Source organism: Hevea brasiliensis, chromosome 10 (genome assembly GCF_030052815.1).
Source record: "Hevea brasiliensis isolate MT/VB/25A 57/8 chromosome 10, ASM3005281v1, whole genome shotgun sequence".
NCBI classification, from domain to species: domain Eukaryota; kingdom Viridiplantae; phylum Streptophyta; class Magnoliopsida; order Malpighiales; family Euphorbiaceae; genus Hevea; species Hevea brasiliensis.
The window spans coordinates 74,773,798-74,799,636 of record NC_079502.1 but is presented as its reverse complement, the minus strand read 5'-3'; positions in this window follow the sequence as shown (position 1 = coordinate 74,799,636).

Sequence of the window (25,839 nt, the reverse complement as noted above, 5' to 3'; positions counted from 1 at the left end):
ATAGGCACTTACAAATGATAAGTAGGCCGAACCAGTGACACTTATGACAAGCACATGGAGTTTGCTCTTGTCAATGCTTTGTCATAAATCATATCAGTGCATATAATCTTTAGCCCTGAGATAGCACAGTTATATTGTATATAGGTAGTTTGAGTTTGATATTGCTTTCATACTTGTACTATGTATGGGTATATGGGCATGTGTTGGCTCCTACTAGTCATATATGGAGGTAGGTGTTGATCGAGATGGAATCTGTTCCTCTAAGTAAATAGAGATAAAATCCTATGTTCATTTAATTGTTCTTGATGTTTCAAGTTCTGGCAGACAGATAGATTTATTCAGAAAAGAGTTTCTGATGAGAAAATCTTTTTAATCAAGAACTGGAATTAAAAGAGAACATAATATTCATAGCAAATGGAGTTTGACATAAACCATGACTCCAGCTTGAGTTAAGATTTTGTAACAGAGAGATTCTAGTGCATGTTAACATATGATTATAGGTTCATTTAAGGTAAACCTTATTACTAATTGGGTGGCCATGGCATGCTATGCTAGGTGTTAACCATGGTCTATGAGGTTCATAAAATGATTTAGAGAAATCATTTATGGTAAGAAAGAGTTCTGATGATATTAAGAGTTGATATTATGTCTCATTGCCAATTAGTGATGAGCCTAGTAAGTCACACACATACACAAGTTATCACCTATTTAAATATGATTTAATTAATTAATTAAAGAGTTTAATTGATTAATTAAATAGGTTTGGTTTGCAATTAAATTGCAAAGTCCCTAGCATGACTTGAAACCAAATTTAGATTATTGGATGTATAGTATAAGTTAAATTTATATTTAAAGTGTTTAAATATGAATTTAATTAATGAGAAATTAATTAATAGAGATTAATTAATTAATTTATATTTGATATAAATTGATTAGAAGAAGAAAAATAATTATTTTGGGTTAAGAACTCAAAATTAAGACACAGGGGCATTTTGGTCATTTCATTGTGTGACACGTGGCACCATGAGATTGTAACACCCCCGTTGTATAGCCTGGTATATTTCACTGTTCCGGTGACCGGTGTCGGTCCGGACAATTAATGGGATTAGGGCCACACTTAAGACAATTTGAGAATCCATAAACACAAATAATTAGTAATGTTTAATTAGTTAACTATAAATAAGAAAAACGGAACATAAGAGGTTAAACGAGCCGAGAGTCACAGCGATGAGTGACCTCCTCGGGAACGACTGCGAAGTCGTTTTAAACTCAAATTTCGAACCGTAAAAAGTGACGCTGCGGTCCTTAGGACCCTTATGGACACAGTGGAAAAGAGAAAATCACGAAAAAGAACTGTTAAGCCAGTCAAATAATTAGGTCAGGGAGCCGGAAGAAATATTGGATTATTTGCAAACCGGGATGAACCGGCGAGGGGCGATTTGGTCAATTGACCCCGAGAGCTGACTCCTGACCTAACTGTCAAATAAAATCGGAGAAAAGAAAATTTCGGAATCAAGAATTAAATTAAAGAACTAATAGAAAAAAATAAATAGAAAAAAAAAAAGAAAGAAGTTAGAAAAGTCAAAGGTGATGTCATAAAAGAATTAATTAAATGAATTATTAAATTTGGATTTAGTGGTCTTCCATAAGCAAAATAAAAAGAAAAGAAATTGGTTTTTTTTCTTCATTCCCGTCAACCCTCATTTCCTCTCTCATTTCTCTCATTTTCTTAACCTCCACCATTGAAGCTCACTAAAAAGCTTCTTAAACCCAAGATTTAAGCCATAAAATTTATAAGTTTCTTAATTAAAGCTTGGAGTTGAGTCTTGTTAAGAAGATTGGGAAAAGAAAAATTTAAAAAAAGCTTGAAGAAACAAGAAGTTGGAAAGCTCCATTTGAGGTTAGTATGCTAACTTACTATTTTTCCCTTCAAATGCATGTTTAGGTAATTAAGTGAGCTAAGAACTTGATTTAAATGAAACAAATATGGGGAAAGGATTAAACTGAAATTTTGGGGCAGCTTGAGAGGAGTATGGTTTGCATGAATATGATGCAATTGAATGAGTTTAGAAACCTTACTTAGTTAAATGATTAACATTAAAATCATTAGAAGTAGTTAAATGCAAGAGTTAGTGAGATTAGGGTTTCAATGCTAGGGTTTATGAACCAAAATTTGGAGAAATGCATAAATGGCATGTTTAACCTATTGTGACATGAAATAATGGTCAATTATGACCAAATAAGTTGTGTGGGAATGTTAAGAAATTAAACCAAATTCGTAGGTTAATGGTCATGCTGCTGGCAGCATGACCAAACCCACTTTGAAGGACCAAAACTCAAATTTTACAAGTCCAATTGATATGCCACCAATTGGAGATGAAAATAGACATAAAAGAGCACAATTTTCATTAAGGAACCATGGCCAAAAACTGACCAAAACTTGGTGAAACAATTGACCAAAGTGGATTGATTGCAGGCTGCCACTGCACTAAACTGACCAAATGAACAGTAACTGTTCATTTGGTCATAACTCGAGCTAGGTAGGTCAAATTGACCTGAAATTTTACCAGCAATTAGATATGATATAGACCTAAAACTTTTATGAAGAACACCAACCCAAATTAGGCCATTAACCCTTTCAAAATCATTGAGCAAAATTAAATTACTGTACTGAGATTCTGCAGAATTTTCATTGAGCAGCAATGTTTGGATGGCTATAACTCTCTCTAGAAAACTCGGATTTAGGCGATTCTTGAACCGATGGAAACCTAAGACATAGTACAACATTTCATATGAAGAAAGTGAGACCAAATTATGAACTTAATCTGATCAAATTATTAACCAAAGCTGGACCAAAAATCTGCCAGCACCAAAATCTTAGTATGAACAGTACACGTGAACAGTAAACTTATTTTGGCCATAACTTGAGCTACAAAACTCTGATTGAGGTGATCCAAAAATGAGAATACACTTAAGACAATAAGAAACATTTTCTATGAAGGAAGTTTTGTCAAATTCCAACAGTAGATCGACCAATGGAACAGTGCAACTTCGGAGAACCAAAACCGAAAATTGGCAATTTTGCCAAAATGACCTAAGCTTTAAACAAATGACCAAAACCAACAAGTTTGGTGACCAAAATGTGGTATGTGGGTGAAGTTGGAGTTCTCATACCCATTAAGCCTTAGAAAGTCAATAATTTGACTTGAATAATGCAGTGAATAGTAACCCGAAACACAAAATTTCGAGAACGTCGAATTTAACACGTTAGAGCTAGGTAAATGTGAAGTTAAGTTTATTTTGGATTTATTTTAAGTTTTAGTACTGAAACATTGGAAAATTTCGTGTTTCAATGGAAAAGAATACCGGGACAGAACCCGAGGAGTCGAGTCAAGGCCAACAGGCGACTCGTTTGAGGTTTGTGCACAACATATACTTTTATAATCATCTTTTGCATAATATTTTGAATAATGTGAAATATTGGATTATAGCATTTTTATGATGTTTGATTTAAATTGTGAAAGTTATTGTGTATATTTGAAATGATAATGTTTAGCAAATTGTTAAGATAAGTTTTGAAACCACAGTGTCATGACCATATATTTGAACACCTCACTAGCACGACTAGTGGGGGTAATTAGTTTCGAATTTTGATTCCTTCTCTGGAGAAGTGTTGAGGTGTGCCAGTAGAAGAGGATGTGAATGGATATCCATATATTTGAGCTAGCTAGCCTTGTGATATGATTTCTCTTTAGCCTCTGGCTATTGAGATTCATGTGATTTCTCTTTAGCCTCTGGCTATTGAGATTCTATTTGTTTCGAATGGCATGATCTAATTGTGGTTTTATGAAATGTGTTTTGATACTTTGAAATGAACTTGGTTTACATGTAAAATCTCACAATGCATGATTGTATTTAATTTTCATGTTTAGCCAAATTTTTTAATGAATGTGCTTTAAGTTTTGCATAAAGATTATTTTAGTATATTGTGCACCACTGAGTCCTAGTACTCAGCGATAGCTTTATTCTTTGTCAGAATCTGAGAACTAGAGGAGCAGTCGAGTCACGAGGTGTGAGAAGCTACTGACCCTAAAGTTTTCGGGTATAATTTATACCCTAACTATAAATATTTCTTTTGATGTATATATTGCACATAAATGTATGGACATGTACATGGGTCTTGAGCAGTTTGTACAAAGTTTGTATAAAAGTTGTAATAAATTTTAATTTGGACTTTTTGAATGTAAATTTTAGTATGATGAATATATAAATTGTTTATCTTGAATGGAATATGAATAAATGATATTGATGGACAGTATTTTGAAGGAATTATTGAACTTGTGAATTTGAGAAATTGATTGAGATTGAGTTTGAAATTGAAGTAGTGGTTGAGAAAAACTTTTAGAAGTGCTTTTTACAGGTATTCGAAGAACGGTTTTCTCAAAATACAGAGGAAACTCTGTCAAAATTTTTATAAAATTTGTGGAAAACTAAAATGGCCAAAAATATTAATTAGTTTTAATTTCAACTAAATGTTTTAAATACTTATTTGAAATGCTCACCACTTATCAAAAATAGGAAAATTGTTTTAAAATCCCTTGTAGGGTACTTAATGAGTTATCGGTAGGTGAAGTGCGGTAGTTCATTAGGTATTCTACGGGATCATGTGATGCCTTACAGAGGGGTAAGGTGTGACATGTTTTAGTGGTATCAGAGCAAATTTTTGAAGTATGTTTTGACATATAAATTTGTGTCTTTCTTGTTAAGTACAACTGCTCAATGTCCATAATTGTTACATACAGTGCATTACATCATGAATATGAACTAATGGAGGGAAATCTCCATGTGTTACTTGTTCAGGAGATACCCTAACTTCAGATTGAAATGGAAGAAGGGGATCGCTCAATTGAGCAGTCTGTTGAAGCTGAGGCACAAGGGGAAGCCCCAGCTTTACCGAATGTTAGTGGGTCAGCAGCACCAGCCCCACAAATGCTGTAGTTTCCTGCACAATTTGCACAGCAGATGGCTGCGATGTTTCAACAAATGGCTGGGGGTATGCCCGTTCAAACTCCACCCCAACCACCTGTGGCACAACCACTGCCTCCAGCCAGACAATATGATAAATTATTGAAGTATGGGGCTGCAGAATTTAAGGGTACTGTGGACCCTTTAGAGGCAGAGCAATGGCTTGAAAGAATGGACAGAGTTTTTAAGAAATTGCACTGCCCAGATGAGTTGAAGTTTGAATATTCTGTGTCGCTACTGCAAGGGGATGCATATGATTGGTGGAAGACCATCCCCACGACTTAGCGAGAACCACCAGTGCTGACCTGGGATGACTTCATCAGAGAGTTTAGACAGAAATACATCCCAGATGCATATGTTGATCAGAAACTGCAAGAATTTTTGAGTTTGAAACAAGGGAACCGATCAGTGGCGGTGTATGAGAGGGAGTTCTCCCGCCTGAGTCACTATGCGGAGAGTCTCCTTACTACCAGTAAGGCAAGATGCAAGAGATTTGAGACGGGTTTGAAGCCCAGCATAAGGATGCAAGTTGTGGGATTTCGACACAGCAACTTCTCAGAGCTTATGTCTCAAGCACTTGAACTGGAGAGAGTTGAAGCAGAAGCAAACCCAGTGAAGGAAAAAGCTGAAAAAATCAGAAAAAGACAAGGGGGAAAATCGGTTGAGCGAGTTCGGTGCTACCTCCGGAAAGAAAAAGAAGTTTAGTGGACCCAGTGGGTCGAGGTGGAAGATTTGGTAGGGGCCGATTCTGCAGGAGAGACCCCTAGGTGCAGTCGTGATCAGCTGAGCAGGTTCACATTATGCCCGCCCCTGTGAGACTTGTGGCAAGATTCATGGGGGGTAATGTTATTGGGCCAATTGAGAATGTTTTAACTGTGGAGGCAAGGGCGATATAGCTAAAGACTGTACTAGTGCTCCGAGATATGGTCAGCTCCTACTCGCCGAGGATCTATTGCAGTCCTGCTCCCGAGGTTCACGATCATTTGGCGGAGGAAGAGGCAGAGGTAGAGGCACTACTTGAGCAGCAGGGCACGATTGGTCAATCGACAAGGAAGTGCTTCAACCAGAATCTACGCAATGAAACAATGAGAAGAGGTGAGACTTCGATGTGGTAGCTGGTACATTCTCTATCTCTGGTCAAGATGTATTTGTATTGTTTGATCCGGTTCAACCCATTCATATGTTAGTGCTAGCATAGTCGGTTCACTTCTTGTCCCATGTGTGCAAATGGGTTTTGAAGTGCTAGTAACTAGTCCGTTAGGACAAGAAGTCCGGTCAACAGAATTTATAGATCGTCCTTTGGTGATCCAAGGACATGTTTTCTGTCGACTTGATTTAGATGCCCTTCTGAGTGTATGTTTTTATCTTAGTCATGTTTTGTTTAGCGATGCATCATGCTTTGATTGATCAGAGATCAAGAGTCACTTTTGGTCTCCTCTGCGGTGATGTGGTAATACACGGGAGAGGCATTTATCGCCATCAAACATCATTTCGCTGCACTAGCCGTAAGAATGATCAGAAAGGGGTGTGAAGCATACTTGGCACATGTGATAGACACCCAAGTGGGGAGTCCAGCACTAAGGGACATCCCTACGGTATGTGACTTTCCGGATGTATTTCCTGATGATTTACCAGGATTACCTCCAGAAAGAGAAGTGCAATTTGAGATTAATGTTATGCCTGGTGTGGATCAACTCTCCATACCGCCATTTAGAATGGCACTGCACTGAAAGAGTTGAAAGTGCAGTTGCAAGAATTGCTTGACAAGGGCTTTATCCGCCCTAGTGTGTCACCTTGGGGAGCGCCGGTATTGTTTGTAAAGAAGAAGGATGGCACTCTCCGCTTGTGTATTGATTATCGACAGTTGAATAAGGTGACAATAAAGAATAGATATCCATTGCCCCGCATTGATGACTTGTTTGATCAGTTGAGGGGTGCAGCTGTGTTCTCCAAAATTGACCTGAGATCAGGTTATTATCAGCTGAAAGTTCAAGAGCAGAGTATTTCAAAAACTGCCTTTAGAACCCGTTATGGCCATTATGAGTTCTTGGTCATGCCATTCGGGTTAACTAATGCTCCGGCTGCTTTTATGGATCTGATGAACACTATCTTCAGACCATACCTCGACCAGTTTGTTGTGGTATTCATAGATGATATATTGGTCTATTCGAGGAATGCAGAAGAGCATGATAGACATCTGCGGATTGTACTGCAGACTTTGAGGGAGAAACAGCTATATGCCAAATTGTCGAAGTGTGAATTTTGGCTGAAGGAAATATCTTTCTTGGGGCATGTAGTATCAGAAGAGGGCATTAAGGTAGATCCAAGTAAGATTGAAGCTGTCCTTAATTGGAGGCCACCCAGAAATGTCACAGAGATTCGTAGTTTTCTGGGTTTAGCTGGATACTACCGTAGATTTGTGAAGGGATTTTCCATGTTGGCATCTCCATTGACCAAGCTGCTTAGAAAAGATGTAAAATTTCAGTGGACGGATAAATGCCAGCAGAGTTTTGATGAATTGAAGAGATGTTTGACTGAAGCTCCAGTCCTAACTTTACCCACACCGGGTAAAGAATATACAGTTTATAGCGATGCTTCTCACAACGGGTTAGGTTGTGTGTTAATGCAAGATCGAAATGTCATTGCCTATGCATCACGCCAGCTGAAGCCGCATGAGAGGAATTATCCAACACATGATTTGGAGCTTGCAGCCATTGTGTTTGCTCTTAAGATCTGGAGACATTATTTGTATGGGGAGAAATGTTACATCTACACAGATCATAAGAGTTTGAAGTATTTGGGCACCCAGAAAGAGCTGAATTTGAGACAGAGGAGATGGTTAGAGTTGATAAAAGACTATGATTGTCTAATAGACTATCAGCCAGGGAAAGCTAATGTTGTGGCTGATGCCTTAAGTCGCAAGACTATGGCAAGTCTACGGGTTACTCCTTTGTCTTTGGTACATGAGTTAAGATCATTGCATGCCAGCTTAGGGATTAGTGATGATGGGCAGACAGCAGTTGCATGGCATGTACAGCCAGTGTTGATTGATCAGATTAGAATGGTCTGCCGTAATGATCAAGTATCGTAAATTGTTGGAAGAAGTCCAGCAGGGCAAGAAACCAGAATTCTCAATCAGAGATGATGGTCTACTACTACACCAGGGCAGAATATGTGTTCCTAATGATGTTGAATTGAGGAAGATCATTTTGAAGGAAGCACATGAGTCTCCTTTTGCCATGCACCCTGGTGGAACAAAAATGTATAGAGGGCTAAAGGAGCATTACTGGTGGATGGGTATGAAAAGAGATGTGGCGAGTTTGTATCCAAATGCCTAACTTGTCGCAAGTAAAGGCAGAGCATCAAGTACCACTGGTTGTTACATCCACTACCGCATCAGAGTGGAAATGGGAGAGAATAACGATGGATTTTGTGATGGGACTTGAGGACACGTAAGAGTCATGATGCGCTTTGGGTCATTGTTGTGATTGACTAAATCGCCATTTTCTGCCGGTCCGGATGGATTATAGTTTGGAAAGATTGGCCAAGTTATACATTGATGAGATTGTGAGACTACATGGAGTGCCAGTATCCATCGTGTCAGACAGAGATCCTAGGTTCACTTCTAGATTCTGGGGTAGTCTTCAGAGAGCCCTAGGAACTAGATTGAACTTTAGTACTGCATTCCACCCACGCATGCATGGCCACCGAGAGGGTAATTCAGATTTTGGAGGACATGCTACGGGCTTGTGTGATTGAGTTTGAGGGTAGTTGGGATACACACTTGCCTTTGATTGAGTTTGCTTACAACAACAGCTACCAATCAAGCATTGGGATGCCTCCATATGAAGCTTTGTATGGCAGGAAATGTAGAACCCCGTTGTGTTGGGATGACGTGGGTGAAAGAAAAATGATTGGACCCGAAATTGTTCAACAAACTGAAGAGAAAATCAGGGTGATTCGAGATCGACTTAAGACTGCATCAGACTGTCAGAAGTCCTACATTGATCTGAAAAGAAGGGATATTGAGTATGCAGTGGGTGAGAAAGTTTTCCTCAAGGTTTCTCCTTGGAAGAGGATTATGAGATTCGGTCGAAAGGGGAAACTAAGTCCTCGTTTTATCGGGCCATATGAGGTTCTAGAAAGAGTGGGTCCTTTGGCATATCGGTTGGCACTACCTCTAGAGTTGGAGAAGATACATAATGTCTTCCATGTGTCCATGTTGAGGAGGTATCGATCAGACCCATCTCATGTACTACCAGTAGAAGAAATAGAAGTGAATCCAGACCTCACATATGAAGAAGAACCCATAAAGATTCTGGCTTATGAGGTGAAGCAGCTACGGAATAAGCAGATACCGTTGGTAAAAGTGCTGTGGAACCATCATTCGGGCCAAGAAGCTACTTGGGAACGAGAGGAGGACATGAGGAGACAACACCCACACTGCTCGTAGATTGATACCAGGTAAAAATTTCGAGACGAAATTTATTTAAGGGGGGGAGAATTGTAACACCCCCGTTGTATAGCCTGGTATACTTCACTGTTCCGGTGACCGGTGTCGGTCCGGACAATTAATGAGATTAGGGCCACACTTAAGACAATTTGAGAATCCATAAACACAAATAATTAGTAATGTTTAATTAGTTAACTATAAATAAGAAAAACGGAACATAAGAGGTTAAACGAGCCGAGAGTCACAGCGATGAGTGACCTCCTCGGGAACGACTGCGAAGTCGTTTTAAACTCAAATTTCGAACCGTAAAAAGTGACGCTGCAGTCCTTAGGACCCTTATGGACACAGTGGAAAAGAGAAAATCACGAAAAAGGACTGTTAAGCCAGTCAAATAATTAGGTCAGGGAGCCGGAAGAAATATTAGATTATTTGCAAACCGGGATGAACCGGCGAGGGGCGATTTGGTCAATTGACCCCGAGTGACTCGACCTAATCACAAATAAAATCGGAGAAAAGAAAATTTCGGAATCAAGAATTAAATTAAAGAACTAATAGAAAAAAATAAATAGAAAAAAAAAGAAAGAAGTTAGAAAAGTCAAAGGTGATGTCATAAAAGAATTAATTAAATGAATTATTAAATTTGGATTTAGTGGTCTTCCATAAGCAAAATAAAAAGAAAAGAAATTGGTTTTTTTTCTTCATTCCAAATCAACCCTCATTTCCTCTCTCATTTCTCTCATTTTCTTAACCTCCACCATTGAAGCTCACTAAAAAGCTTCTTAAACCCAAGATTTAAGCCATAAAATTTATAAGTTTCTTAATTAAAGCTTGGAGTTGAGTCTTGTTAAGAAGATTGGGAAAAGAAAAATTTAAAAAAAGCTTGAAGAAACAAGAAGTTGGAAAGCTCCATTTGAGGTTAGTATGCTAACTTACTATTTTTCCCTTCAAATGCATGTTTAGGTAATTAAGTGAGCTAAGAACTTGATTTAAATGAAACAAATATGGGGAAAGGATTAAATTGAAATTTTGGGGCAGCTTGAGAGGAGTATGGTTTGCATGAATATGATGCAATTGAATGAGTTTAGAAACCTTACTTAGTTAAATGATTAACATTAAAATCATTAGAAGTAGTTAAATGCAAGAGTTAGTGAGATTAGGGTTTCAATGCTAGGGTTTATGAACCAAAATTTGGAGAAATGCATAAATGGCATGTTTAACCTATTGTGACATGAAATAATGGTCAATTATGACCAAATAAGTTGTGTGGGAATGTTAAGAAATTAAACCAAATTCGTAGGTTAATGGTCATGCTGCTGGCAGCATGACCAAACCCACTTTGAAGGACCAAAACTCAAATTTTACAAGTCCAATTGATATGCCACCAATTGGAGATGAAAATAGACATAAAAGAGCACAATTTTCATTAAGGAACCATGGCCAAAAACTGACCAAAACTTGGTGAAACAATTGACCAAAGTGGATTGATTGCAGGCTGCCACTGCACTAAACTGACCAAATGAACAGTAACTGTTCATTTGGTCATAACTCGAGCTAGGTAGGTCAAATTGACCTGAAAGTTTACCAGCAATTAGATATGATATAGACCTAAAACTTTTATGAAGAACACCAACCCAAATTAGGCCATTAACCCTTTCAAAATCATTGAGCAAAATTAAATTACTGTACTGAGATTCTGCAGAATTTTCATTGAGCAGCAATGTTTGGATGGCTATAACTCTCTCTAGAAAACTCGGATTTAGGCGATTCTTGAACCGATGGAAACCTAAGACATAGTACAACATTTCATATGAAGAAAGTGAGACCAAATTATGAACTTAATCTGATCAAATTATTAACCAAAGCTGGACCAAAAATCTGCCAGCACCAAAATCTCAGTATGAACAGTACACGTGAACAGTAAACTTATTTTGGCCATAACTTGAGCTACAAAACTCTGATTGAGGTGATCCAAAAATGAGAATACACTTAAGACAATAAGAAACATTTTCTATGAAGGAAGTTTTGTCAAATTCCAACAGTAGATCGACCAATGGAACAGTGCAACTTCGGAGAACCAAAACCGAAAATTGGCAATTTTGCCAAAATGACCTAAGCTTTAAACAAATGACCAAAACCAACAAGTTTGGTGACCAAAATGTGGTATGTGGGTGAAGTTGGAGTTCTCATACCCATTAAGCCTTAGAAAGTCAATAATTTGACTTGAATAATGCAGTGAATAGTAACCCGAAACACAAAATTTCGAGAACGTCGAATTTAACACGTTAGAGCTAGGTAAATGTGAAGTTAAGTTTATTTTGGATTTATTTTAAGTTTTAGTACTGAAACATTGGAAAATTTCGTGTTTCAATGGAAAAGAATACCGGGACAGAACCCGAGGAGTCGAGTCAAGGCCAACAGGCTACTCGTTTGAGGTTTGTGCACAACATATACTTTTATAATCATCTTTTGCATAATGTTTTGAATAATGTGAAATATTGGATTATAGCATTTTTATGATGTTTGATTTAAATTGTGAAAGTTATTGTGTATATTTGAAATGACAATGTTTAGCAAATTGTTAAGATAAGTTTTGAAACCACAGTGTCATGACCATATATTTGAACACCTCACTAGCACGACTAGTGGGGGTAATTAGTTTCGAATTTTGATTCCTTCTCTGGAGAAGTGTTGAGGTGTGCCAGTAGAAGAGGATGTGAATGGATATCCATATATTTGAGCTAGCTAGCCTTGTGATATGATTTCTCTTTAGCTTCTGGCTATTGAGATTCATGTGATTTCTCTTTAGCCTCTGGCTATTGAGATTCTATTTGTTTCGAATGGCGTGATCTAACTGTGGGTTTTATGAAATGTGTTTTGATACTTTGAAATGAACTTGGTTTACATGTAAAATCTCACAATGCATGATTGTATTTAATTTTCATGTTTAGCCAAATTTTTTAATGAATGTGCTTTAAGTTTTGCATAACGATTATTTTAGTATATTGTGCACCACTGAGTCCTAGTACTCAGCGATAGCTTTTATTGCTGTCGCAGATACAGAGACTAGAGGAGCAGCAGATCGAGTTTCGAGGTGTGAGAAGCTACCAGCCTAAAGTTTTCGAGTATAATTTATACCCTAACTGTAAATATTTCTTTTGATGTATATATTGCACATAAATGTATGGATATGTACATGGGTCTTGAGCAGTTTGTACAAAGTTTGTATAAAAGTTGTAATAAATTTTAATTTGGACTTTTTGAATGTAAATTTTAGTATGATGAATATATAAATTGTTTATCTTAAATGGAATATGAATAAATGATATTGATGGACAGTATTTTGAAGGAATTATTGAACTTGTGAATTTGAGAAATTGATTGAGATTGAGTTTGAAATTGAAGTAGTGGTTGAGAAAAACTTTTAGAAGTGCTTTTTACAGGTATTCGAAGAACGGTTTTCTCAAAATACAGAGGAAACTCTGTCAAAATTTTTATAATATTTGCGGAAAACTAAAATGGCCAAAAATATTAATTAGTTTTAATTTCAACTAAATGTTTTAAATACTTATTTGAAATGCTCACCACTTATCAAAAATAGGAAAATTGTTTTAAAATCCCTTGTAGGGTACTTAATGAGTTATCGGTAGGTGAAGTGCGGTAGTTCATTAGGTATTCTACGGGATCATGTGATGCCTTACAGAGGGGTAAGGTGTGACAGAGATGGTGACACATGGGATTACACATAAGCTTGCCAAATGTATTTTAATCATGTAAGATGATTAAAATCAAGATTAAATATAGGTTTGACACTTGGCACAATGTGATTGGGTCACTTAAACCTAGAGCTATTCAAAGGGTGACATGTGGCAAGGGTTTAATGTGTTAACCTAGCTATTTAAGTGTGAAAATGAAAAAAAAAGAAAAAAAAAAAAACTCCCAGCCCTCCCACTTTCTCTTTTTTCTCTTTTTTTCTTTCTTCTCTCATTCTTCAAAATCTATCTCTCATCAATCTCTTCTAAAAAAATCTAAGAAATTTGAATTAAATGTCTTTTCTTGATTTCTAATCTCTTAAATTAAAACTTAAATTCAAGATTAATAGAAAAAATTTAATAAAATTTATAAGGAAAGAGAGGGTGTGTTAGGTGTGGTGTTCTTAGTGGACAAAAGAGAGACACAACGAACACAATTAAGAGCGAAGGCGTGATCTTGGTTGATTATTAATAGGTTATAAATTTAATTATTAATATTAAATTTTTTAAAATAAAAATTAATTAATTAAAAAATAAAAAATAAAATTTAATTTAAAAAAAAAAAAAAAAAAAAATATTAAAAAAAAAATAAATAAATAAAAAAAAAAAAAATCAAAAAAAAAAAAAAAAAAAAAATAAAAAACTTTTATTTAAAAAAAAAAAAAATAAAAATAAAATTTTAAATTTGTTTTTTTTACTTGTTTTTTTTTTTTATTTTCACCCTTATCCTTTCACTTTTTCTGCTCTTTTGATTTTGCAAATTTCGCTGCAAAATTCAACACAACATAATGTAATATGCCTACTCAAGATACAACTACAACAATGACACAATACAACTGAATTGACAAATTGATGAATGAATGATTTGATGAAAGATTGACTGAGGAAGGGAGGGAGGAGAGTAGAAGAGGAGGGAGATGAGAGGAGAGAGAATGGGATAGAGAGGATGGATGGAATTATTGAAGAGGATATTTATTTGAGGATTATGATCTGAATACTCCTTATCTTCTTGGAAAACCATTGCCCCCGATGTGAACATGGAGATGAAAAGATTGAGAAGAAATGAAAATGATTGGAATTTATATTAAATATAAATATTAAATTTATGAGAGAAAAGAAGAATAGCAGAGAAGGAAAAAGGTGAAAGAGAAAGAAAAGATGAAAAAGAGAAATTTTTGATTTTAAGTTACTTTTGAGAAAGAGTTTAGAGAGGAGAGAAGATGCAAAGAGGAGTGAGAGAGCTGAGAGATGACAAGCAAGTGGTTCAGTCAAACTTCAAAAGTGGCTAACTTTTCTTTTCTTGTTTCTGTTGGTTTGAAAGAAAAAGAAAGAAAGAAAAGAGAGAAGAAGAGAAGAGAGAAGAGAAAGAAGAGAGAAAAGAGGAAGATTAGAGAGGAGAGGAGGAAGGGTGGAAGGGAAGGAAGAAGGAAAGATGGGGGAAAAAAAGAAGAAAAAGAAGAAGAAGAAAAGGAAGACATTTCAAGAATCCTCCTCTCCAGTCAGAGAGGTCTTCTGAGTTTTCCCCTTCCCAATGTGAAACTTATGATATCATGGATCATGATATGGGATAGGCTATTGCTATTGGAGCTGGAGTAGGATTTGTGGAGGACTTTTCACTTTTCCAAGGATGCACGCATTAGTTGGACCACCCCCTACTACTCTGGGAAGCAAGGAAGCGTCCGTCACATCAAGTTCACACACAACAGAGGTAGTAGAGAGAGGAGGGTAGAGAAGAGCCCCAGGCAAGGCAAAATGAAACATTGAGAGCAAGATGCTGCTCGTCGGAAAATCTATGCAATGACACAAAGAAGAGCGAGAGACATCGATGTTGTGGTTGGTACCTTCTCAACTTTTAATCAAGATGTGTTTGTGTTATTTGATCCTGTTCTACCCATTCTTATGTGAGTGCTAGCATCATTGATGCATTCTTTGTTCCATGTATAAAAATGGACTTTGAGGTAGTAACACAAACGCTAGGATAGGAAGTCAGGGTTAATAGAATGTATAGAGATTGTCCTTTGGTGATCCAAGGACACACTTTTCTGTCTGATTTCATTGAAATGCCCTTCAGAGATTATGATATCATCTTGGGCATGGATTAGTTAGCTAGGCATCATGCCATGATTTGTGTAGGGTGAAAGCAGTCACTTTTGGTCTCCTCAAGATGCTGATGTGGTAATACATGGGGAGAGGCAGTTATTGCCATCAAACATCATTTCGGCTGCACTAGCCAGAAAAATGATCAGAAAGGGTGTGAAGCATACTTGGCACATGTGGTAGACCCCCAAGTGGGGAGTCCAACAGTGAAAGACATCCCTACAGTATGTGACTTTCTAGATGTATTTCCTGATGAATTGCCAGGATTACTCCGGAAAGAGAGGTGCAGTTTGAAATTAATGTTATGCCTGGTGTGGAACTAATCTCCATAACACCATACAGAATGGGACCAGCAGAGTTGAAAGAGTTGAAAATACAGTTGCAAGAGCTACTTGAAAAGGGCTTCATCCGCCCTAGTGTGTCACCTTGGGGAGCACCAATGTTGTCTGTTAGGAAGAAGGATGGTACTCTCCGCTTATGTATAGATTACCGGCAGTTGAATAAGGTGACGATAAAGAACAGATATCCATTGCCTCGCATTGATGATCTGTTTGATCAATTGAAGGGTGCAGCTATATTCTCCAAAATTGATTTGCGATCTGGTTATTATCAGTTGAAGGTGCAAGAGCAGAGTATTCCAAAAACTGCTTTCAGAACTCGGTATGGCCACTATGAGTTTCTAGTAATGCCATTCAGGTTAACGAATGCTCCAGCTGCTTTTATGGATCTGATGAACACTATCTTCAGACCATATCTTGATCAATTTGTGGTGGTGTTTATTGATGACATTTTGATATATTCGAGGAATACAGAGGAGCATGATAGACATCTGCAGATTGTACTGCAGACTTTAAGGGAGAAATAGCTATACGCCAAATTATCGAAATGTGAATTTTGGCTGAAAGAAATCTCCTTTTTGGGACATGTTGTGTCAGCTAAATGTTAGTATTATGCCCTAGAGCATATCATTTAGCATGTATCTTGTACATATTTTTATTAATAAAAGGCATTTCCACTTTTCCGTTTACATAATATATTTATGTGTAATAGAAAAGGTCCATTGATATTTTGTTAGAAATATTATTCTTAAGTTGTTAAGAATATGAGTGACAATATTTCTAGCACGAAGTATCATAAATAGGTTCACAATCGAGGATACTTCATAATAAGGACATGACTTATCCAGAAAGATTGTATTCATGTTTGTTCCCAAGTTATTTATATGAGATATAAATAAGATGGAATGGTGAGTCTCATGCCATATAACAAACATGATAGGCACTTATAAATGATAAGTAGGCCGAACCAGTGACACTTATGACAAGCACATGGAGTTTATTCTTGTCAATGTTTTGTCATAAATCATATCAGTGCATATAATCTTTAGACACGAGATAGCACGATTATCTTGTATATAGGTAGTTTGAGTTTGATCTCGCTTTCATACTTGTACTGTATGGGTATATGGGCATGTGTTGGCTCCTACTAGTTATATATGGAGGTAGGTGTTGATCAAGATGGAATCTGTTCCTCTAAGTAAATAGAGATAAAATCCTATGTTCATTTAATTGTTCTTGATGTTTCAAGTTCCTGGCCAGGACAGATAGATTTATTCGTAAAAGAGTTTCGATGAGAAAATCTTTTAATCAAGAACTGGAATTAAAAGAGAACATAATATTCATAGCAAATGGAGTTTGACATAAACCATGACTCAAATTGAGTTGAGATTTTGTAACAGAGAGATTCTAGTGCATGGTAACATATGATTATAGGTTCATTTAAGGTAAACCTTATTACTAATTGGGTGGCCATGGCATGCTATGCTAGGTGTTAACCATGGTCTATGAGGTTCATAAAATGATTTAGAGAAATCATTTATGGTAAGAAAGAGTTCTGATGATATTAAGAGTTGATATCATGTCTCATTGCCAATTAGTGATGAGCCTAGTAAGTCACACACATACACAAGTTGTCACCTATTTAAATATGATTTAATTAATTAATTAAAGAGTTTAATTGATTAATTAAATAGATTTGGTTTGCAATTAAATTGCAAAGTCCCTAGCATGACTTGAAACCAAATCTAGATTATTGGATGTGTAGTATAAATTAAATTTATATTTAAAGTGTTTAAATATGAATTTAATTGATGAGAAATTAATTAATAGAGATTAATTAATTAATTTATATAAATTAATTAGAAGAAGAAAATAATTATTTTGGGTTAAGAACTCAAAATTAAGACACAGGGGCATTTTGGTCATTTCACAGTGTGACACGTGGCACCATGAGATGGTGACACATGGCATAACACATAAGCTTGCCAAATGTTTTTTAATCATGTAAGATAATTAAAATCAAGATTAAATATAGGTTTGACACTTGGCACAATGTGATTGGGTCACTTAAACCTAGAGCTAATCAAAAGGTGACATGTGGCAAGGGTTTAATGTGTTAACCTAGCTATTTAAGTGTTGTTATGAGAAAATAAAATACAACCAGCAGCCACACTCCTTTGTCACGCCACTTTGAGGGTTTTTATCTCTTCTTCATCTCTTATCAATTCAAAGAGATTAGCCATCAATCTCTTGAATTAAGAACACTAGAAATTGTTTCTAGTGTCCTGTTTACATCTCTAATCTCTTAAAAGGCAGAACTTGAATTTCTAATTAATAGAAAAGGCTTTAGAAGCTGTTCAAGGGCTGCCATAGGTGTTCTTGGTGTGGACAAGCTAGAGGGACAACATCTGGTGTCCTGAAGACGAATCTCAAAGGCGCAGACACGCTGCTGCACATCAAGAGGTTAGTGTAATCGTTCTTGATTTAAATCTAGGGTTCTAAAATTAATCTGATTAATTTTTAAAATCTTAAATGGCAAATACAGATCCAAAAACATATTAAAAGAGTTTTAATATGTTGTTTATCATTGAAATCAAATAGATAAAAATAAATCTTGCATGGTGCATGTGACCCTAGGTGAAAATTTTTGAATTCAATGGTATAATCTTGTGTTTTTCACGCTTCCGTTCTTGCAATTGGTATCAGAGCCACTATATTTGCCATTTAGATTGTTGATTATATAATTTAATTGTGTGTTTGATCATGAGATCAAGAGATTCATTGCTGGTTGGATCATGAGGTGTGGCGGCACACATGGTGAAGCCACCATTGGTGGCGGCATCAATGGTTCCTTGGGTGGTTCAAGGTTTGGCTTTTAATTCTGTAATTGTTGTATGATCTAAGGCCTATTCTTTGACTAATTAAAGTGTTTAATTAGTTGTTTTAATCACACAATTAAATTATGATTCAAATCAGAATTTTAAAAATTGTTTGAATGTGATTCAAATCAGAATTTTAAAAGTTGTTTGAATGTGATTCAAATCTGAATTTTTAAAGTTGTTTGAATCATATTTAAATCTGATATTTTAAAATTGATTCAATAAAATTCAGATCTGATTTTTAAAAAAATATTTGAATGTGATTCAAATCTGATTTTTTAAAAAATGTTTGAATGTGATTCAAATCTGAATTTTTGAAGTTGTTTGAATGTGATTCAAATCTAAATTTTTAAATTTGTTTGAATGAGATTCAAATCTGAATTTTTAAATTTATTTGAATCATATTCAAATCTGGATTTTTAAGTTGAATATGAGATATTCAATTTAATTTAAGTATGTATGTTTTATTTAATTGTTAAATAGTGATATGCATGATGGATGATCATGGACTATAAAAGACCAATGTGATTGGATTTATTTCTTTTATGTTTCTTTGGGATTGTAAATTAATTTATTTATTTTAATTTATTTTGGGCATGTATTATTAAGTTTGTAATATTTTTGGGTTGTAATTTCATTTATTTAAGTTCTTGTAAATTCGCCTTGGTATGCCAAGGATTACTATGTAATATTGGATTGCAAGAAGTTCAAGGAGGTCAAGAGCATTGGTGGGACCAGTGGGAGGAATTCAATATCAAGTGTTGATTATGTACTCCTTCAGCAACTCTTGTAAAATGAATGAATGAAATGCACCAAGGAATGCCCAGATTCAATTCTTGGTGGCTCAGAATTGAATCCCTTAGAAAGTCCATGATCATACCATATTTACTGCTTATCCATGAATGCATGAGATGTATGGGAATGTATGCAATTATATGATATATGCATGCTAAATGGATAATGTGCAAAGTGAGACCTTAATAGTAATTAGGATGGCTATAAAATCTTCCAAACAAATGATTAAGTTGGAAATGCTATAATTAAAGTAATTATAACATAAGCACTCCATTGGGGCAATTATTTTAAGAAATTTTAAATAGTTGCATGAGATGCAATTAATTTAAGAGATTTTCTTAAGAATAATTGTTAAGCATGAGATGTTGTAAATATGTAAATGGTTTGGTGGCCAATATTGGATGTACCTGAGGACATTAAAATTATTTGCATAATTACTGACTCAATGGGATCAACTTAACTAATGCAAGATAAGTCAATAATGGATGTACGAGATTTTGAGCATTAGTGGATATGTAAAGTATTGAACCTCACATGAGATGTGATGGGCAAGGAGTTGCTCACTTATAGTTTATTGTAATTCCAATAATGGATGTACCTGAGGATGATCAATAGAATTATAAGAATTCAATCACCCACTAGAAATCCATCCAACTAAGATTTCCGTTTTCTACTTTGGAAGTGTAGGATTCGCTAAGTTAGTGGGAGGACCAATTTGATTAAAAGACCATAATCATTTTGGTTAATTACATGATACATTTACTAATTAATCTGGTTATTTTCTACAGTTAATTTTCTGATAAAAATGAGCACAAAACAACCACCACCATCCAATATCCTTGCAAGCATACTTGATCACAACAAGTTGACAGGACCTAATCTGTCTGATTGGCTAAGAAATTTGAAACTTGTCCTAAACCTTGAACATATAGGATATGTTCTAGATTCAAATGTTCCTGGTCCCTTACCTCCAGAGGCCACACAAGAGGAACAAGAAACTTTGGACAAGTGGAAGGAGCATGATATGAGAGCTAAGTGTTACATGCTTGCTTCTATGAGTAATGAGTTACAGAAGCAACATGAGAATATGCAGAGTGCGAGTGAGATCCTCCTTCACCTACAAGAGTTGTATGGTGAGCACAGCAGGAATGCTAGGTATGAGATATCTAGACAGTTATTCCGTATGAGGATGTCTGAGGGACAGAATGTTGGGGATCATGTCCACAAGATGATTCGGCTGATTAAGCAGTTGGAATATCTTGACTTCAACATGGATTTCCAACTACAGACGGATTTGATCCTTCAGTCCCTTCCTGAGTCTTTTGGGAATTTTTGTGACAAATTTTCATATGACTAAACAGGAATGCACCTTAGCTGGTTTACTCAACATGCTGGTTATTACCCAAAAGAATATGCCAGGCAATAAAGGAAAAGAGGTAACTTTGGTTGCATCTTCTTCTGCTGGAAAGTCCAACAAGAAGAAGGGCAATAAGAAAAAGAAACCTCAGATTCCTGGTCCTTCTAAGAAAATAGCTAAGCAGAAAAGGAAGACTAAAGTCGATGAAGGCAAAGGAAAGTGTTTCCACCGCCAACAGAAAGTGTTTCCATTGCCAATAAGAAAGTGTTTCCATTACAAGAAGAAAGTGTTTCCACCGCCGCAGTATAGCAATCTAAATGAAAGCAATGACGTGGTGAAAAACAACTCAAGTTCAAAATATATTTGGCACTTAAGGTTATGTCATGTTGCAGAAGATAGGATTACAAAATTGGAGAAAATGGGGATTCTATCCTTATTGGACTCTGAGCCTACTCCAACTTGTGAATCTTGCCTTGAGGCAAAATGACTAGATCACCCTTTGTTGGACAAGGGCTAAGAACTGAAAATATTTTGGAGCTAATACATAGTGATGTATGTGGTCCATTTAAAGAAATGGCTAGAGGGCTTTCATTATTTTATTACCTTTCTTGATGATAAATCAAGGTTTGGGTATTTGTATTTGATGAAATACAAACATGAATCTTTGAAAAGTTCAAAGAATTTAAATCAAGTAGAAAATCAAACAGAAAGAGAATTAAAGCTCTTCGATCGGATCGTGGAGGTGAATATTTGAGTCTTGAAATTGATGAATACTTGAGAGAGCATGGCATTGTTTCTCGGTGACTCCTCCAGAACGCCATACGGTGAATGGTGTATCTGAAGGAGAAATCGTACCTATTGGATATGGTACGTAGTATGATGAGCTATACCGATATGCCAATCTCCTTTTGGGATTTGCATTAGAATCACTTTATATATTCGAATAGGATTCCATCAAAATCAGTTTCTTCTACACCTTATGAGATATGGCATGGAAGAAAACCAAGTCTTAAGCATGTTAAGATTTGGGGTTGTCCAAATTATATCAAAAAGTCAACACCGATAAATTGGAGACCGATCGTAAAGAGGTCGATTTGTTGGATATCCAAAAGATAGTTTTGGATATTATTTTTATTTGCCTACTTCATAAAAGGTTGTGATAAGTAGAGATGTCACATTTCTTGAACAAAAGTTTGTTCAAGAAGGAGGCAAAGGAAGGCAAATAGAGTTAGAATTGGAGAATTCTGACCAACCAATGCATCGGATGGATATAGATCCATCTAGTCAACCTATACCCATTGATGAAACATCTACACTGTTCCTCGTAGAATAACAGGTATCTCACCCACCAGTGAGATATGGTTTTCTTCATGAAGAAGAACAAGAGTTGTCTACTCATGAAGAAGTAGATCATGGAGATGATCCACTTACCTATGAAGAAGCTATATCAGATATAGACTCTTCAAAATGGATTGATGCTATGAAATCCGAGATTGATTCCATGTATAAGAATCAAGTTTGGGATCTTGTTGACCCACCTGAAGGTATTGTACCTATAGGGAACAAATGGGTTTTCAAGAAGAAAATTGGTTTCGATGGAAAGGTAGAGACCTATTAGGCAAGGCTAGTAGCGAAAGGGTTTCACCAAAGGCAAGGAGTAGACTATGAGGAGACTTTATAGATTGTTGCCATGCTTAAATCAATTAGGATTTTATTAGCAATAGCTGCATACTATGATTATGAGATTTGGCAGATGGATGTCAAAACAGCTTTTCTCAATGGATACATTGAAGAAAACATTTTCATGGAACAACCTAAGGGATTTGAATCCCAAGATGGTTCCAAGGTATGCAAGCTAAAGCGATCCATTTATGGGTTGAAACAAGCTTCGAGGAGTTGGAACATTCGTTTTGATGAAGCCATTAAATCCTTTGGTTTTATCAAAAATGAGGATGAGCCATGTGTATATAAGAAGGTTAGTAACAGTGCTATCACTTTCCTTGTCTTATATGTGGATGACATACTGTTGATGGGTAATGACACAGGTATGTTGACGACTATAAAGGTATGGTTGTCAAATACATTCTCCATGAAAGACTTAGGGGAGGCAACCTATATTCTTGGGATTCGCATCTATAGAGATAGAGCGAAAAGAATAATTGGTTTATCCCAAAGTCTATACTTGAAAAGGTGTTAAAGAGGTTTAACATGCTTGATTCCAAGAGAGGATTGTTACCAGTGAGACATGGTATCCATCTTTCTAAAGAGATGTCTCCAAAGACACCTGAAGAAAGAGTTAAGATGGCCAGGATTCCATATGCTTCGGCTATTGGAAGTTTAATGTATGCAATGTTGTTTACTAGGCCGGATATCGCATATCTCGTTAGTTTGACTAGCGGTATCAATCCAATCCAGGTTTGGAACATCGATAGTATCAAGAATATCCTTAAGTACTTGAGAAGAACTAAGGATTTATTCTTGATTTATGGAGGTGAAGACTTGCAATTGGATGGTTATACTGATTCTGATTTCCAATCAGATATCGATGATAGAAAGTCTACCTCTGGATATGTGTTCATTTGTAATGGAGGTGTAGTCAGTTGGAAGAGTTCCAAACAGAGCATGACTGCAGATTCCACTACAGAGGCTAAGTATATTGCTGCATCGAATCGCAAAGGAAGTCGTTGGATAAAGAAGTTCGTGACAGAACTTACAGTAGTTCCTTCCATTGAGTCAGCAGTTCCACTACACTGTGACAATAATGGAGCAGTCATACAGGCTAAGGAACCAAGGTCTCACCAGAAATCCAAACACATAGAAAGGCGTTACCACATTATCAGAGAAATAGTTGGGCGAGGCGATGTAGCCATGCAGAAAATAGCATCAGCTGAAAATTCAGCTGATCCATTCACTAAGCCTATGTCACAGACTTAGTTAGACTGACATCTTGAGAAGATAGGTCTAAGATATTGTAATGAATGGCTCTAGTGCTAGTGGGAGATTGTTAGTAGTATGCCCTAGAGCATATCATTTAGCATGTATCTTGTACATATTTTTATTAATAAAAGGCATTTCCACTTTTCCGTTTACATAATATATTTATGTGTAATAGAAAAGGTCCATTGATATTTTGTTAGAAATATTATTCTTAAGTTGTTAAGAATATGAGTGACAATATTTCTAGCACGAAGTATCATAAATAGGTTCACAATCGAGGATACTTCATAATAAGGACATGACTTATCCAGAAAGATTGTATTCATGTTTGTTCCCAAGTTATTTATATGAGATATAAATAAGATGGAATGGTGAGTCTCATGCCATATAACAAACATGATAGGCACTTATAAATGATAAGTAGGTCGAACCGTGACACTTATGACAAGCACATGGAGTTTATTCTTGTCAATGTTTTGTCATAAGTCATATCGATGCATATAATCTTTAGACTGAGATAGCACGATTATCTTGTATATAGGTAGTTTGAGTTTGATCTCGCTTTCATACTTGTATGTGTATGGGTATATGGGCATGTGTTAGCTCCTACTAGTTATATATGGAGGTAGGTGTTGATCAAGATGGAATCTGTTCCTCTAAGTAAATAGAGATAAAATCCTATGTTCATTTAATTATTCTTGATGTTTCAAGTTCTGGCCAGACAGATAGATTTATTGAGAAAAGAGTTTCGATGAGAAAATCTTTTAATCAAGAACTGGAATTAAAAGAGAACATAATATTCATAGCAAATGGAGTTTGACATAAACCATGACTCCAGCTTGAGTTGGGATTTTGTAACAGAGAGATTCTAGTGCATGGTAACATATGATTATAGGTTCATTTAAGGTAAACCTTATTACTAATTGGGTGGCCATGGCATGCTATGCTAGGTGTTAACCATGGTCTATGAGGTTCATAAAATGATTTAGAGAAATCATTTATGGTAAGAAAGAGTTCTGATGATATTAAGAGTTGATATCATGTCTCATTGCCAATTAGTGATGAGCCTAGTAAGTCACACACATACACAAGTTATCACCTATTTAAATATGATTTAATTAATTAATTAAAGAGTTTAATTGATTAATTAAATAGATTTGGTTTGCAATTAAATTGCAAAGTCCCTAGCATGACTTGAAACCAAATCTAGATTATTGGATGTGTAGTATAAATTAAATTTATATTTAAAGTGTTTAAATATGAATTTAATTGATGAGAAATTAATTAATAGAGATTAATTAATTAATTTATATAAATTAATTAAAAGAAGAAAATAATTATTTTGGGTTAAGAACTCAAAATTAAGACACAGGGGCATTTTGGTCATTTCACAGTGAGACACGTGGCACCATGAGATGGTGACACATGGCATAACACATAAGCTTGCCAAATGTTTTTTAATCATGTAAGATGATTAAAATCAAGATTAAATATAGGTTTGACACTTGGAACAATGTGATTGGGTCACTTAAACCTAGAGCTAATCAAAAGGTGACATGTGGCAAGGGTTTAATGTGTTAACCTAGCTATTTAAGTGTTGTTATGAGAAAATAAAATACAACCAGCAGCCACACTCCTTTGTCACGCCACTTTGAGGGTTTTTATCTCCTCTTCTTCATCTCTTATCAATTCAAAGAGATTAGCCATCAATCTCTTGAATTAAGAACACTAGAAATTGTTTCTAGTGTCCTGTTTACATCTCTAATCTCTTAAAAGGCAGAACTTGAATTTCTAATTAATAGAAAAGGCTTTAGAAGCTGTTCAAGGGCTACCATAGGTGTTCTTGGTGTGGACAAGCTAGAGTGACAACATCTGGTGTCCTGAAGACGAATCTCAAAGGCGCAAACACGCTGCTGCACATCAAGAGGTTAGTGTAATCGTTCTTGATTTAATCTAGGGTTCTAAAATTAATCTGATTAATTTTTAAAATCTTAAATGACAAATACAGATCCAAAAACATATTAAAAGAGTTTTAATATGTTGTTTATCATTGAAATCAAATAGATAAAAATAAATCTTGCATGGTGCATGTGACCCTAGGTGAAAATTTTTGAATTCAATGGTATAATCTTGTGTTTTTCACGCTTCTGTTCTTGCACTAAAGGGATCAAGGTAGATTCCAGCAAAGTAGAAGCTATCCTTAATTGGA